Consider the following 16570-nt stretch of genomic DNA (forward strand, 5'->3'; position numbering starts at 1 on the left):
CTTCAGAGAACTTCAGATTCTGTCTAAATAGTATTCTTAAGTTGTTCTTTCAGTAACTGTCCATTAGTAGTAAGTCTGTTCTTAATGTGTCTGAAAATGCCCTGACTTAAAGTTTCTCTTGAATGATTGCTAAATGACACATAGATTTCAAGGTGACAAGTCTTCCCTCCTCACATTGATACTGTGAGTCTCTTATGTTTTGACAAGTTTTGTTAGTGAGAAGTTTGTAGTTAGTTCACTGGTAGTTTTCCTAGCGGGCACATCCATATCTTTTCTCTTGGGCCTCCTTTGAAGACCTATTTTTTGGGGGGGGGGGTTGGTTGGCAGTTTCTCTGCACTATCTCGTTTGTCTATATCTTTTGCTTTGTTTTGAGATGGGGTTTCTCTGTAATAGAGCTCTGTGAACTCAGTCTATAGACCAGACCAGGCTGGATTCAAACTCACATAGATCTGCCTGCCTGTACCTCCTGGATTCTGGGCGTAAAGATATGCCTGAGTCGGGGTTGGGGATTTATCTCAGTGGTAGAGCGCTTGCCTAGGAAGCGCAAGGCCCTGGGTTCGGTCCCCAGCTCCGGGGGGGGGGGGGGGAAGATATGTCGGACTCGCTGTACTATTTTTAGCCATGAATATATTCTTATTTATCTTGCATTATTTTGTGTGTTCCATCAGTCCAAGGACTCCTGATAGTCTCAGTTGTAATTGTGGTCTTTAGAAATATTGTTTCTCTTCCATTTTCATTTTTGGGAGCTTTTATTTACATATTGGAACTTCACTGCTCTGTCTCTCTCTGTCTTGGGGTGTGTGTGGTATATTTGGGTGCCATGGGGATATATGTAGGGGCAAGAGGACCATGTTGGAGATCTCTTCCTCATTACCTGTTCACCCTGACTTTTAAAACCAGTTCTATTTATTTTTATTTTACCTATATAGGATGTGCGTGTGAGTGTGTGTAAGCATGTGTGCGCACATACATGCCATCCTGTACACATGTGGAGGTCAGAGGACAACTTTGTGGAGTAAGTTTTCTCCATCTATCTTTATGTGTGTTCTGGGGTGTTGAACTCAGATTATCGGGCTTTGTGGCGTTTTTACCCTTTTATCTCGCCTCCCTCTCTCCCAGATGCAGTTTCTGCCAAGATTTCTCCTTAGCATGGAGCTTGACTAGGCTGAGTGGCTAGATAGCCAGCAGGTCCTAAAGATCCATTCTAGGGCATGCCACACCCATGTTTCTTTCAATGGGGTTCTGGGGATTAAGATCATCCCTCATACTTAGGAGGAAAGTGTTTTCCCAATTGAGCTCTCACTGCAGCCCAAATATTCTTTACTATTTTAATATTTAAATTGTGCTGTTTCTGGTGATTTCTTGGCATCTTTTTTTTTAAAAAAAAAGAAAATAAATGTTTGTATACTAAGAGGGGAGTGGGATAGGCAGTAACAAAAGAATACTGGCTGGAAAAAACTTCTTGTCATCTATTTTACAACTCACCAATTTGTTTTCTTTGAACACTTAAACATAATTATGTTGACCTGTGAATTATTTTCTTAAGGGGTTCTTGAAGAAGGAAGATTCTTACTTATCTTCACTCTTTTGCTTGTTTCTGTATGTGGTTTTTTGGCTTTCATTAACTTAGAAAGTGTGTGCCTATGCCTAGGTTGTGAAGTGTGATTAGTATTCCTTAACTGTTCTTTTTGTTTTGTCTTTTTTTTTTTTTTGGCATCAGGGTTTCTCTGTGTACCTTTGGCTGTCCTGGAACTCAATCTGTGGACCAGGTTGGCCTCGAACTTACAGAGATCCACGTCTCTGCCTCCTAAGTGCTGGAATTAAAGGTGTGTACCACCACTGCCCAGCCTCTTTAACTGTTCATAATATTGTTTGAGGTAGTACTCAGAAGAGGAAGTGTAAATTCTGTATCTGAAGACCATCTTGCAACCTTTTGGTCTTTGTTGGGCTTTATTCCTCTTAGCCAGTAAGTGTAAGTCAGGTTCTTAGGAGGAGGAGGAGGAGGAAGAAGAGGAGGAAGAGGAGGAAGAAGAGGAGGAGGAGGAGGAAGAGGAGGAAGAGGAGGAAGAGGAGGAGGCTCTTTTCTTATTCATGGCCTAGTGCTTTGGTCACTTTTTCTTGGCATAGTCTTGAACTGATTTGTGGAGAGTTTCTTTTTCACCAAAAAATATCTGTGTACTTAATGGTGGTTCACATCCAGTTTCTTCCCATGCACAGACTTGAAGCATTTTCAGCTTTGACTTTATAGTCATTTGACTTTGTAGTTCTTGGTTTAGGGGTAGATAGAAGCAGGTTTTTGTCCTGTAGTAAATTGTGTATAATATACTGTCTGTATTTTTTTATCACTTGTTCGTATTATTTTCTTCCTGTGTCACCAAGTAATTCAGTCATTTAAAAATCAGGAAGAAGTTGCACCTCAGACATTTTCTATTTTGCTCAGGTTATATGATTATTTAAACATAGCTCATGGTATCTTTAGTAATTTTTATTTTTAAGGGTTTTTAAATTTTCCAAATTGTAAAACTCAGGAGTCTGTTATTTCCACTGTATAGATCAAATTCATAGATATTTTTTGTAGACTCTAATCTGTATATAAGGATAACTTCTGTTGGAAAATGAATTTTAAGATTCTTAGAAGAGAACATTTAATGGTACCTAACCCTAGTCAGCCCATTTTATGTTGCTGTAACACACTGATGTATTATTTGACACATGTTTTTGGAGGCTGAAAAGTCTAAAAATATGGTGCCAGTATGTGTTGAGATCATTAATGTGATGTGAGCCCGTGGCAGAAGGGCAAGTAAACAAAATGTTGAGACAGGAAATTGGGCCAAAGTCATTCTTTTTATCAGTAAGTACTCTCTTAATAATGATATCAATTCATTCTTGTAGGAGAGTCCTCATGACCTAATGAATTCTTAAAGACCTCACATTATTTTTCAAAACAGAATCTATGTAGGTCTGGTTGTCCTAGAACTCACTATGTAAACCAGGCTAGATTTGAACTTATAGAGGTCCACTGGCCTCTCTCTCCATAATGTTGGGAAGAAAGAAAGGCACAGGCTACCATACTCAGCAGGACCCCACCTAATAATGTTGTTATAATGCCAACTACATATTGACATGAAGTTTGGAGTGGACATTCAAACAATAGTGGTTGATTTCTCATTGGTTGTTAAAAATCCTACCCATTAGTTTCATTCTTGCTATGAAGTCATTGCCATTCATGATGAGTTAGTGATAACCTTGCCTTCTCTCCACTGAGAGAGTTCAGTGTTCTGATTTTCTTTAGCTCCTGGAACCATCTGCAAATAAATCAGCTTCTAGCCTTAGACCTTTTCTTCTCATCTCTCCCAGATGATACAGCTCAGTGCTTGACTGCTGTTTGAGACTAGGCCCTTGCCAGGGGGACTCAGCTTCACGGCAGCTATTTGAATAGTCCTTTTTCCATTGTCCACATCCTCTCTTTCTCCCTATCTTGTTCTCAGAGAGTTCTCAATGGAGAGGAACAGTTTTTTTGCTCTCAGGACATCTTGTGGATAGAGGCCAAGGATGCTGGCATGCATCCTAGGATGTACAAGCTCTCTGCCCATAACAGAATTACCTCACCTTAAATGTCAGCAGTGCTGAGGTTGAGTAACCTTGTTGAATCCTTAGTTTCCCTTTTGCCTTTTGTTTCCTCTGTCCCTATTTTATATTTTCATTTTAAAACTATATATTTTAATTTTAAGTACATTGCTGTTTTCCCTGTATGTATGTCTGTGTGAGGGTGTCAGTCCTTGGAGTTACAGACAGTTGTGAGCTGCCACATGGGAACCTGGGTCTTGTGGAAGAGGAGTCAGTGCTCTTCCTGCTGAGCCATCTCTCCAGCCCCACTCTGCCCATATTCTTACTCCTAAGGTTCTCAACCTAGAAAACCGTTGAAATCTACTGCACTTGCAGAGGACGCCAGGTAGGTTTCCAGGGTTTATATGATTAACTTACAACAGCCTGTAGTTCCAGCTCTAGGGGATCTGATGACTTCCTCTGGCCTCTGTATATACCTATACTCATGAACACATACATGCACACATGCACACACACACCCCTAATTTTTTTTTAAAGTTTCTATTTCTTAAAAGAAAAAAAAAACTGTGAGCCACCTATCCACTTCTCTTCTAGCTTCCTAACCTTATCTAAATGGCTGAAAGGACTGAGTCTGTCCATTTTTCATTCAGTTCTGAAACTTGAGCTGTTGCTTTCTTTCTTTCTAACTTCCCACCTTCATTACCACTTATATTATGTTTATCACTTGTGACTTCTCGTAGGCTTCATCTAGTCAATGCATTCAGTCCTAATTTTACTTGACGTTTCAGTTGCATTTGACAAATGAATGTATGCTCGAAAGACCGGCATCTGTGTTCTCCATGTCCTTTTGTATTTATTTTTCTGACTTTCCTACAAGTACTTATTCAACCTCCTCTCCCTTTGTTCCTTTGTGAAACAGGCTTTCAATGTTTATTGATGGCTAGTCTGGAACTCATACTATAGATCAGGCTAGCGTCAAACTCATAAGAGATCCACTTGCCTCCCTCTCCTGATTGTTTGTTTGAGATAGGGTCTTATATGGTCCATGTGGATAAGGCTAGTTTTAAAGTCATGATCCTCCTGGGTGCTAGGTTCATAGACAAGCACCACCCTGCCTTGAGCAAAATTGTTTTTCCTAGTCGTCTCCCTTGCTTGTTTCTGTTGAGTGTGCGAGTTGCTTTCTTGAATTGGTAGGATTGTAGGACTCCCAGTCCTTAGGGAAGGTGCAGTTGATTGGTGCCTTGCTCCATTTCTTAGGCCTCAGCATAACTGAGAAATATGCCTGGTCTCAGATGGCGTTTTAGGGAAGCAGGACTGGGTAAACACTGAGTGCTAGCATCAGTCCTAGTAAGGAAGGAGTATTGGTAATGCTGTTCCCTGCTCTGCAGTCATGTAGCTTGCTTGCTTCTTTCCTTTTCTTATTTCCTACTGCTTCTAATTGTATTATCTTTCAAAGGTTCTTTGGAAAATCGTATCTTTTGAGAGCATGCCTTTTTCCTTTGCCCAAAGCTTTGGTTTCTTGAACTTTGCTGTTTTTTTTATTTTTTTTATTTTTTTTTATCTAGTCCATGTTATCCCCTTTTCCAGCTTCTGGTAATTCTTCACTGATCTGTCAGGTGTAGTCAGTTTCAGGGCTTTTCTGGGTTTCTTTTGCTTATCTCCATGGGTTTTAATGTAGGGGAAAAAGATAAATCTGTGTTTGACCAGGAATTTATTCCATTATCATATTTTTATAAATATTTTTGAGACAGAGTCTTGTATAACCCAGGCTGGTCTGGAACTTGTTATGTGGCAAGGATGATGATGAACTCCTAAACTTCCTGCTTTCATGTCCACAGGCTTGAGTTACATGCCTGATTAGTGCAGTCTTGGGGATTAACCCAGGCTTCATGCTAGACAAGCCCTCTGCTAGTTGAGCAGAGCTACTGTCCTAGTCAGCCATTTTAAAGTGGCCCCATACCTCTAGGAATTCCCTCATTTTCTCTGTTGGGAACATTATGGCAGAAGATGCCTTTTAAAGCAAATTCTTGTGTACACTTATTTGTCTTGTCTATATTAATTTTTTTAAAATCATGGTCCTTATATCCTCTTTTAGAGTTGCTGTGGGCAATGGTAGATGATTCCTATGGGATTGTGCCACGCCTGTGAAAAGTCAGGGAGACATAGTGCCCAGTCACCTGAACAAAAGTTAGTTAAAAATGTGTGTCGTAATGGGCTGAATGGTAACTCATGATTGTTTTTGTTGTATTTTCAGAATTACTAGTGGGATTGAACATTTACATGGCTCATTCATTGGCTGTATATGTTTTTCTTTCTGTACTTTCTTTTCATGTTAATGAAAGACTTTTCCTCTTTAGTACCCTTTTCAGGGTTATGTTAACTCTTTCAATACAAAATAGGCAAATATTTAAGTTATTGACAAGTTTACTTTTTAGTTTATATTTATTATGATCTTATTTGTAAAAGATCATAAACCACCAACCTTAAAAATACTTCACTGACACGATGGCACAGATCTATAACCTTAGTGCTCGAGAAGCAGGGGTTTGCTACAAGTTTGAGACTATTTTTGTTTTCTTTCCAGCATTGGCTACACCCATTTTCAAGACTTGGTTCAAACCCTATCTCTAGTGTAAAACATGGCCTTCCAGTCTGAAGTAAACACTCTCCTTTGAGTATTCATAGCTATTTTTATTTGTATAGCTCATTTGATCATTATAACTCTGAATTATCTCATTTTGCTTGCTGTCCTCCATTATCCTAGGATCTTGAGAGATAATTTCATTGTTTGTTTAAGTCAGCAAAAATTTATTGAGTCTTTATATTGTACTAACGGCTGAGTAAAGTTTTCCTATATTGTAGTTCTTAGAACTGGGCCATGTGATAGTTTAAAGAAGACGTTTATGGATGTCTGAGTTTCATAAGTGATTCTTTTATATGCAATGTAGTCTGGCTGGTAACTTCTTGATGTGTCATGAATGTGATGATCAACTTTAAACATTATTTCATTTTTGTTATTTATCTTTCCTTAAACTGCTTAGCCTCTTCACGGACCTTTTAGAAACCCTTCCATTTCCCATGCTTGTCGTCCTTGTGCATTGTATAGTTGCAGTGATTTTACTGAAATCCTTTTGTTGTGCTCCCTTACCTTCATGGTGGGGATCATACCCAGGGCCCTGTACATTTAGATTGAGTGTGTATCCCTGAGAAACCATCTACAGATCAATTTTGTTCGAGGATCAAAAGAAGAAAATAATAATAGACTTTTATTTTCTATACTGGATTTGTTTTCTAAAAGGTGGCTTGAGCTTAAAAGCAGTTACAGTCTAGCATCAGTTGGGGGCTTTTCTTATAAGGATAGCCTTTGTATGTAGACTTGAAGGAATGATCATTAGGATATAGAATGGTTCTTGTGAGAATCCTGTTCATTTGGTTGACTGTAGTCAATAATTTGATTTAAAAAGAAAAGAATGACTGTCTTCCTTTGTAGTCTACAAAGACAAGTCTTCTGAGAACTAAGATTCAAGATGTGCACTCCCACACCTGGATAAATTAATCTTTAAGGTTGGTTATGTTCTATGTAACTAAGAATACATGTATAATTAAATCGCTATAAGCATGTGTTTTTACTTTTACTTATATGACTGGGGAGGGGGTAGAAGAGGAAGGGAGGGGAGAAGGAGGAAGGGAGAAAGAGAAAGTGTGTGTGTGTGTGTGTATGTATGTATATATGTATGTATGTATGTATGTATGTATGTATGTATGTATGTATGCATGCAATTGCAGGTACCCTTGGAGGCCAGAATTGGGTATTGCATCCTCTGAAGTTGGAATTACATGTGGTTGTGATCTGCCTGACTTGGGTTCTGGGAACTGAATGCTCTTTCTTGCTGAGCCATCTCTCTAGCCCCCTAAAGCATGTTTCTTCACCAATGCTTTTAATGTAGATCCAAGGCCATTTCAGCTGACCAAAGCTCCATGACATCTTTATTATATGAACTATGTTCATAATCTGTCCTGTTGCAGCAGTAGATTCAGCTTTAATTTGTGAACATGAAACAATAATTTAGACAATTGGAGAAACCATCTAGTGCAGAATGATGTTTTTATAGTTCTCTATTTTTAATGTTATCTAATCCATATCTAATTTGACAGCCACATTTTCAAAGGGATTCATCACCTTTGTTGAATCTTGCCAAAGCATCCAATGTAATTTTTACTAAAATGCAATTCTATTTCAGTTGGTTTTCATGGTACTTAATTGGAAAACATGCAATGATTATTATAAGAAGACTTGACAGTTTTAGGGAAAAATGTAACTGACTTGAATGTTAACCGTATAGCTCAAATTTAGAGAACAAAAATGTGAAGTAAAGCAGGAGTCGTGGCTCACATTTGTAATCCCAGTACCAGTGAAGCTGAGGGAGGAGGATCACTGCAAGTAACAGGCTAGAAAGTGGGTTCCAGAACATTTTTGGTACAGAGTAAGACTCTGACTCAAAGAACAAAGGATGGATACAAATAGTCTGTGGGTCAGTTAAGTTTTATGGAATCACATAGGTTCTCTTGATGTGAGCCTGTGTGTTTTATAGAGGTTGGTGGAGGGTTGGTAGTATTTAGGTCAAGTCTGTGAGACTTGCTGAACACCAGTATGGCTTGAGTGCACAGTGTAAGTTGGCGTTGGTAATGCACTTTATTCTTTTCAAAAGGTCCATGAACCATGAATAACATGCTTAAAAGAGTCTTGCCAGAAGGCACCGTGTTCAGAATGCCTGGAGAAAATCACTGGGTTCACCATGAAGTTTTTTTCCCCTAGAAGAGTTACTCCTCCTTTAACCATCTATGCTCTCTCTCCCATCTAGACATGGGAAACATCTTGGATAGTCCTTGATTTTTAGCACTTTTCAGGGACAGTTTGTTAAATCTTTTGCTCTTTTCTGTGAATTCTTTCTTTCTGTAATTTTTATACTTAATGTTTCATATACAGTTGGGTCTAGCCCAATCAACTGAATAAAAGGTCCTTTTTGGGGGCAGAGGGGCATGTGTCACAACTTAATTTTGCTGAGATATAGCTTTCACTGATGGGCTTTAGAAAATTTGTCATTGTTACATATACAGTCCGGTCAAGAAATACTTCGAAGTACTTATACTTAATTGAATATGTTCTGTATGTGTGATAGTCCACTGCCTATAAGGTCCTGACTTGCATCTTGCCTGTGAATACAGTTATTACTAGTTCAGTGGGGTTATATGAAGAGGAGAGGGTACTTAGAACCTGGAGGAAAACCAAAGGACTTAGCATGGAAAGGACCTCAACTGGGCTAAGAAGAATAATGAGGATTTTGGTGGGTGGCTGCTAAGGTCCTTGCTGCCTTGTGACATTTAGCTGTCTCTTTCAAATGATTTTTCTTTCCAACCCACCACTCACTCCTAGTGGTGCTCCATCCATTCTTAGTTTCCTTCCCTGCCATGTTTTTTTCTTCAACCATGGTAGAGTACTTCATTGCTCTAACCTTATGCTTCTAGAAATATGCTCTTGTCATTTTGCACACCACTGATAAACCTTCACTGATAAACCTCTTATGGTTCTGTTTAAGCACATAGCATATCTTTACTGGACTGCAACGTCTGGAAGTCAAGTTTCATCTTTGTAGGTCTTAAAATAGCCAGCATATACCATTTTCTAAGTAGTAGGTGCTGCTACATTTTATTTATTTATTTAGAAATTTAGAAATCTAGCTTCATTCCCCAAATTTGGCTTATCTTCCGGACCTTTTTCTTTTCTTTTCGGAGCACTAGAGTTTTCTTTTCAAGGCCATATTTGGTTGGCAAGTTTTGCTTTGTCTTGATAATGTCTTTGTAGCCGTACCATTTTCCCCAGCCTCATCAAACTCAAGGATTTAGTGCATAGTGTATTCTAAACATTCAATAGGTGCTAGAAATACAAATAATCAGATCCAAGCTCTTGTTCTTAGAACAGTAGGTGGCGGTGGGCAGAGATGGAGAAAGTGAAGGACACGAGACTGACCTATTTTGGCATTTTAGTGACTGATTTCTCTATGTGCTGTCATAGGCATGGACAAACTATAGTTAGTCATTTCCCACAGGCTACATACTTACCTTTAGGAAGAAGCTTTGAAAATACTTGCTGGGTTTCTTTTGTCCAAAGGAGTATTTTCTTCTCTGTTTTCTTTTTGCATCTCTGAAATCCAAAAGAATCCAAATCTTAGCATGTGTGTTTTATGGATTTTTCAATTCTCCCTCCAAGAGTTGTTAAATTAATTGTGCTTATAACTAGTGGAACCTTGTAACTGGGGAGCGGTACTGTATATCCATACAAGTATTACAGCGAAAGGATGTATAATAGTACACTGTCAAATATGGTATCTGTAGCCACATATGGCTCTGTAATAGAACTTAACTAGACATTAAATTTAAGCTTAAAGCTAAAAGATTTCATTCCTCAGCTTTATGAGGCCCACTTCATGTTGCCAATTTGAGTAGCTGTATTGGACAATATAGACAGTAAAGCAGTCCCATTATTATAGAAAGTCTGTTTAGAGCAGTGGTTCTCAACCTTCCTAATGCTGAGACCCTTTAATACAGGTCCTTATGTTGCAGTGATCCCCAACCATAACATTATTTCATAGCTACTTAATAACTGTGAGTTTGCTACTGTTATAAATTGTAATGTAAATATCTAATACCCAGGATAACTGTTATGCAACTCCTGTGAAAATGTCATATGACCTACAAAGGGGTCACTATATAGGGGTTGAGAACTACAGTTTTAGATAGTGGTTTAGAATGTGGTTCTGCAGTTGTATCTAGAGGGTTAGAAAAAGCATTAGTTCTTTGCTCCCTGGTGTTATGACTGCATGTAATTCTTCCTTTAAGCATGTAAGGGACTTATCTTTGGTTTTACCAGTGCATAGAACAATGTATACCAGGGGCTGGGACAAAAGATGGAGCAGTAATGAGCTCAGATAAGTGAGCAAATCTTGTTTTGTAGCTTAGGAAAATTTTATTCAGTGTGTATTTTATTCATTGGGGGGGTGCCTCCCTCACTTGTTTCTTTTTTATAGTTTTTTTATTTGAAATTTCAATGTATGAGTCAAGGCCCTCTTCCTTCCCTTTTCCCTTCCCATCCCCTGCCATTTACCTACCTCTCTTGGTTCTTAAATTCATGGTTTTCTTTTTCTTGAATTTTACAAACATACACAACACTTGGACAGTCTGTATAATGTTACTTGTGCTTTTATCCAGTTTGTTTTGGAGACAGGTCTCTGTATCCTGAAGTCTGCCATTCCTTTGCCTCAGCTTTCTGAGTGTTGAGATTGCCAGGTTATTTTTTGGACAAGATGCTTTATTGCATTGAATATTTAAGGATTTTTGCATAGCTTTTTATCATGTATAGAATGTGCTTCAAGGAAGCTTTTATGTTAGAAGATTATAGCTTAATGGGATGTATACTACAGTGAACATTTCTCAATTACATATTTGTCGTGCTACTTGTATTTTCTCAGAGAAGATATAGTTGAGATTGATGGATGGAAATAACTACATGAACTATGAATTCTCATGGACTTATTTTTGCATTTGTTGAATCTGGTTTGCAATGCCTTGAGGCAAAGTGTTCCTAAATCTTCTTCTTGTTCCTACTTTATTATGTGAAAGCAGTCTATAATCTTCTCATTAATGGTCATCTAGGTAGTTGCACTCATTTGGCTCGCAAAAGGTAGGCAGATGCTTTCATTGCTCCATGTTACATACCCAAAGGAAGTTTCTAATCTATAGCACAAGGATGTAATGCTCAAGTTTTCTCAGGTAGGTGGAATAATTCGTGTTGTTTTCTTTTTGATTCTAAGAAATTAAAGTTTAGTCATGTATGGATTTTTTATATCTATATATTTCCCCACATGTCTCAGGCCTGTGGAATCACAAATAAATCTAAAAATAGTACAGATCTATACTGTTGTTCAAATTATCTTTAAATGGTACAGGCACCAAGGACATTCTTTTTTCTATTGCCAATCGACTAATTTTTGAACTACATGCTCTTGTGAAACTCCTTCTTCTCTGTGCAATTTGATTGCATTGAATGTTGGATTCCTATTGTTTTCTGTGAGGTGAGGGAGTGATGTAGTTGGTGTACTTTGCTTGTCATTGGTATGACTGGTGTTTGGGAACTTATGATGTGAAGTATATAAGAATTCTGAAAGACTTTTTAAAATTAATTTTGTGGTGTCAGGACCAAACCCAGAGCCTTGCATATGCTAGGGAAAGGCTGTACCACTGAACTATTCTTTCAACCTGTTCTGTACCTTTCGTTCAGTCAAGTTTAGCATAGTAAATTGGTAAGCTTCAAACTGAATTCTTGCTATTTGTGGGGTTTTGTCTGAGGCATTTCCACATCTAAAGATAGATAAGAATGAGTCTCCTAACCTCATAAACTCATCTGATGAGGATAGGAGACAAATAATGCTTAGAAGAACAGCAATATTGTCTCTAGAATTACAGGTAAGGTACTGTGAGGCTTCTGTCCCATACCTAATTTGAATTATAGAGAGATGGTATCCTGTAAGGATTCATGGATGAGGCATAGATAGTCTATGAAGTCAAATTTGAGAGGATTTTGGTTAAGGCTGCGTTCTATGTTAGGTGAGGGGAACTGCTTGATAGAGTTAGGAAACAGGAAAGTATGGTCTATACCAAATTTTCCAGTTCGTGCTCGCAGATCAGGAGCATCAGCAACTTCCTGCAGTCTTATCAGGAAGGCATATTCTTGACACTCAGTGCAAAAAGAAAACAATAACAACACCCCAACCCCCTGAACCTGTTTTTTTTTTTTTTTGGTTCTTTTTTTCGGAGCTGGGGACCGAACCCAGGGCCTTGCGCTTCCTAGGTAAGCGCTCTACCACTGAGCTAAATCCCCAGCCCCCTGAACCTGGGTTTTAACAACTCCTTTAGTTAATTGTGATACACTAAAATTTGAGAACCATCGCCATTGGTCTGCACATTCCTGGTCTGTGAATAGTAAGGTGGGAGAGTAAAGATTGATGAAGGGAGAGATAAACAAAATGGGAAAAGCTTTAGTGGGGGTTCAGAGTGTTAGGGTATGAGTATATAGGTATTAGCAAAGGAAAGGACAGCCCAGAAGATACTTTAGGAATAGTAAGCTGGGAGTTTTCTAAATAGAGTCATAGCTAGAGACTATTAAACTGTGTATGGCAGTGGCACATACCTGTAATCCAGCACTGAGGTAGCTGAGGCAGGGGTGACTGAGACAAAATAAAACTGTCTCCCCAACCAAACCAAACAATGAAATAAACAGAACCCGTGAGGGATACTGGATGCAGTGAAGGTAAATTAGGGGCACAGGATCCTTGGGACTAAAAAGGAGAGTACTGCAAAGGAGCAGATGGACCTTGGCTCTGCTGGTTCAATGGCAGTAAAAAGAAGGCAATTGAGAACCTTAGAAGGAGCTGAAGCTTTGGACCTCAGAGTTGAGAAAGGACTGTGGGACTTGCAGAAGCCACCCAGGCATCGGCCAGATATCACATGGCTCAGAAAGTGGGCTATGGAAGGAAAATGTTTTCCATTAAGGAAAGATACCTCCCTACCTCTATGACAAGCCCAGCGTAGGAAACTTAGGGACTTGAAAGAAGGTGAGGAAGAAAGCAGAATTGCCTTAAATCCCACTTTACTGAGATAAGCAAAGCACGTTCTGTTTAAATATTTATGAGTTCACATTTGTTTATTTGAATTCAGTTCGGTATGCATGGAATTATACAGTTCTAAAACCAAAATTTCTTAGACAAGTGATCTTAAACACATGTCAGTGTTCCACACGTGAGAGTATACCAGGTCAATGTGTGTTTGAAAATTGGTGGATTTTATGTTTGAGAGACAGAATGTTTATACAAGCGGCTAATTGGTAAAGATTGCAATTTCATTTGGCATGATTACAAAAACGTCCTGTCTGCATCTATTTTACAGAAAATCTGGAGCAAGACAGTCTGAGATTCATGGTGTGCTAGCTATTGGGCTGGGGGAAAGACTCCCAGTTATAAAGAAGGAAGAGACAAAGCATTTATGTCTTTTATTAGAGTTTCAAGGTTATTCTTTTGTTTTATAAGAACCAATTAAAATAAAGCAGGCATGATCGAGAATACCTGGAATGCCAGCACTAAGGAGGCAGGGGTGCTGTGCACAAATTCGAGGGCATCCTGGTCTGTACAGTGAGTGCCAAACCAGCCATGGTTTCATAAGGAAACTTCTCTTTTCTCCTTTGTTTTCTTTTGTCTTGTCTTGTGTCTCTTCTCTTCTCTTCTCTTCTCTTCTCTTCTCTTCTCTTCTCTTCTCTTCTCTTCTCTTCTCTTCTCTTCTCTTCTCTTCTCTCCTCCCTCCCTCCCTCCCTCCCTCCCTCCCTCCCTCCCTCCCTCCCTCCCTCCCTCCCTCTTCCTTCCTCCCTCCCTCCCTCCCTCCCTCCCTTCCTTCCTTCCTTCCTTCCTTCCTTCCTTCCTTCCTTCCTTCCTTCCTTCCTTCCTTCCTGTGTTATGGAGTTTTTTTCTTGTTTTGTTTTTTTGAGACATGGTTTCTGTGTGTAGCCCTGGCTATCTTGGCACTCACTATGTAGAACAGGTTGGTCTCAAACTCACAGAGACTGACCTGTCTTTACTTCCCCAGTGCTCAGATTAAAGGTATGTGCTACCACATACAGCTGGCAGAGAAACCCTTTCTTAAAGGAAAGATGGAAAAAAACAAGACAAAACCCAATTAATGATGGGCATAATACCATCTGCTAAGTTTTAAAATTCTGCATTTAAATAGGCAGTTGCTAGTGGGGATTATTTTTTGTTAAAAAAAAAACTAAATGTGGAATAGTTTGCACATTTCCTAAGTTTTGTAAGAATTTTGTTCATTGATAGAATATATCATCTTCTGTAACTAGATTCCCCATCCCTTTAAGATACATGGCCACTCCTCTGCCTGTCCCTTTTTTAAAACAATTTTCCTGCCTCGGCCTCCCAAGTGCTTGTTAGGTGCTAACATATTAAGACTATTCAGTCTGTCTCTTATTTTATAAATCATTTGTTGACTTTTTAAACTCCTTTAGATTGATATATGAGGAGTGGAAAACATCAAACTATATGAGACGTAAATGAATCATCACAAAGCCAACACTAATGTCACTTTACTCACCTGAGACATAAGCAATGGCAGACTTCCCAAATCAGTGGATGTGATTTTGAGTGACTGTTGATGGCTGAGATCATAGTAGATTCAAGTAGCATGAGTACATTTTATAGAGAGAATTTAAAATCAATATGATTATTGCATAACAGTTGGTCTTTTTATTACCACCATCACCATATGGAGGTCCTTTTAAAATATCATCATCCATAATGCCTGCTTTTTTGGTGGCTTACCTATTCACTCTTTATAAACGAATGTTCATAATTAATGTCATTCAGCTTATCTGTCTTTTGTGCTTGTTGCTCATGGTATTACAATGAGCTATTCTTCTGTATTATCTTTAAGAACCGCTTTTTCATCTACATTCAGAAAATTAATATTAATGCTTTGTACAAATTGGAGGTCATTTAATTTCGCTTTCCCTTATGGACATCCAAATGCTAGTGTCTTTTATTGGAAAGATCTGCTCTGCAGTGCCAGCATCCATTTCATATGTGATCTATTTCTGGCCTTTCCTTTCTGTTCTCTCATCTGCTTATCTCCAAGACTGAGCTTCATAATACATCTTGATAATCTAGAAATAAAAGTCTTTTTGTTCTTCTACAAGGGTGTCTTGTTTGCCAGGACAGTCTGCTTCCTGTACACATTTTCAGGTTAACCTGTAAATCTTTATAACAAATTGTTACTATTGATTGGGATTGAATTGGGTCTGTAGGTCTACTTATGACATCTTAAAAATGGTAAGCTTCTTCAGTCTTTCTCAAACTCCTCGATTGGGGATCCTGTTCTCTATCCAATGGTTGCCTGCAAGCATCTGCCTCTGTATTTGTCAGGCTCTGGCAGAGCCTCAACCCCATAGGAAGAACAACAATATCAACCAGTCAGAGCCCCCAGAGCTCCCAGGGACTAAATCACCGACCAAAGAGTACACATGGAGGGAACCATGGCTCCAGCTGCATTGTAGCAGAGGATGGCATTGTCTGACATCAATGGGAGGAGAGGCCCTTGGTCCTGTGAAGGCTCTTTTCCCCAGTGTAGGGGAATGCCAGGGTGGGGATGCGGGAGGGAGTGGGTAGATTGGTGGGGGAGCACCCTCATGGAGGCAGAGGGAGGGGGCTGGGATGGGAGTTTCCAGAGGGGAAACTGGGAAAGAGGATAACATTTGAAATGTAAATTAAAAGAAATCCAAGAAAAGAAATGGTAAGCTTTACTATGAAGAATCCTTTTATTTTTAAGGCCCCTTTAATTTTGAAAAGTATTGTTTTCATTTTATTGACCTTAACTTACTTAATTTTAAATTTTATTTAGATTGAAATGTATGGGCGTTTTACTTGCATGTAAGTCTGTGTACCACTGTGTGCTTCATCTCCAGAGCTGCCAGAACAAAGAGTCAGAGCCACTTGGACTTCAGTTACAGAAAGTTGTAAGGGACCCTGTGGGTCTGGGAATTGAACCTCTGGAAGAACAGCCAATATTCTTAATCACGAGTCATCTCTCTAGCTCCTTGTTTAGTGTATATGTGTGATGGTACACCTGTGGTCAAAGGGCAACTTGCAGGAGTCCTTGCCTTCCACCTTTCCTTCATGTTTTTTGGCTTGATGGCAAGATGGCTGAGCCATTTCTGCCCCCAAATTTTATTTAAGACAGAGCCTTACTGTGTATTTTTGGCTGGTCTGGTATTTATATGCAGCCCAGTCTAGCCTCAAGCTCATAATTGTCCTTATAGTTTAGGTTACATTACAGGCAGGTGCCACCAAAAATGGTATGCTTGATCTTTTAAAAAAATTGATTTTTTTCTTTGAC

General features: G+C 39.0%; 1 protein-coding gene across 5 annotated transcripts in view; it reads left to right on the forward strand.

Moving 5' to 3' along the window:
• Cdkl5 (cyclin-dependent kinase-like 5) overlaps positions 1–16570 on the forward strand; it is a 230447-nt gene that overhangs the window by 18645 nt on the left and 195232 nt on the right. The window lies entirely within an intron of this gene.

Source organism: Rattus norvegicus, chromosome X (genome assembly GCF_036323735.1).
Source record: "Rattus norvegicus strain BN/NHsdMcwi chromosome X, GRCr8, whole genome shotgun sequence".
NCBI classification, from domain to species: domain Eukaryota; kingdom Metazoa; phylum Chordata; class Mammalia; order Rodentia; family Muridae; genus Rattus; species Rattus norvegicus.